This window comes from Etheostoma spectabile, chromosome 8 (genome assembly GCF_008692095.1).
Source record: "Etheostoma spectabile isolate EspeVRDwgs_2016 chromosome 8, UIUC_Espe_1.0, whole genome shotgun sequence".
NCBI classification, from domain to species: domain Eukaryota; kingdom Metazoa; phylum Chordata; class Actinopteri; order Perciformes; family Percidae; genus Etheostoma; species Etheostoma spectabile.
The window spans coordinates 27,048,986-27,050,064 of NC_045740.1; the positions used below are offsets into that span (position 1 = coordinate 27,048,986).

General features: G+C 36.7%; 1 protein-coding gene across 1 annotated transcript in view; it reads right to left on the minus strand.

Annotated features, from left to right (window-relative positions):
* mapk8ip1a (mitogen-activated protein kinase 8 interacting protein 1a) overlaps nucleotides 1-1,079 on the minus strand; it is a 46,461-nt gene that overhangs the window by 36,207 nt on the left and 9,175 nt on the right. The window lies entirely within an intron of this gene.

Genomic DNA, 1,079 nt, shown 5'->3' on the forward strand with positions numbered 1-1,079 from the left:
CCACAGCTATTCATCTATCTGCACATTCATAATGTTCATTAAAATCTTTAACTAACACATTGTTGGGGTGTGGTCCTTGCTAGAGAAGAATATTCAAATAATTCATATTGTATAATAATAGTATAGTATAATATAACAATATTTTCACTACATTCTTGAGGATCTGTTGTCACTCTGGCAGTGTCATCACTTTACTGTTTGTTGCAGCTGGTAAAGGTGAGGCTAGCTTTAATTACTTTATATATTGCTGGGTAGTCTAACCTGTCATAATATATCCTAAATTATGAGTTGATTTATATTGTGTATTAATAATCAAAATCTGCAAAGTAACATAATTACAGCTTTCAAATAAATGTAGTGCAGTTTATGTTACAATATTGGCCTCCGTATTGTAGTGCAGTAAAGAAGTAGAAAGTAGAATAAAAAAAGTACCTCAAAACTGTACTTAAATGAAGTGCTTGAGTGAATGTATTGCGTTACATTCCACAGCTGAGAAATTTAAATCCCTGTTTCTTAAGAAGAGACGGCGTCAGATGATTTCCCGGGGCTTCAGCACCAAATCATAAGTTGCTTTATGTCATTGTGCAAGAACTCATGGTAGAACTCTCCGAGACAAATAGAACGGGCAGCTACGTGCGGTGTCTGACTATCATGTTGCTATCACCTGGCAATCGTCTCTAAGTGAGGAAAGCTGTGAAAGGTGTAGGCCTACTTTTTGGTAAAAATTAAAGCCAAATCCAATACATTGATGCCATCAACAAAAAGTGTAGGAGGGAAAAACTGATTTAGTGTGAAGTTACCATGCTGGGACGTTTAAAGTCTATGGTTTAGACTCAAACACACGGAGCTCTGAAGAAGAAGTGGAACGTTGTGGATATACAGTAGACTAGTGTGATAGCAATGCTGTGTAAACATACACTAGTTGGCTGGTTGAATGTAGTGCTGTCAAAGTTGTGCATATTACGATATGTACGTTTAATGCTGTTGGATGTGCCTAAAGAGTATGTAGTTGTGTTTTCCTGAAGGGTCTCTGAAGAAATGCCTGTGTAAAAAGTATTAACATGGGTAGTGCTAGGAAG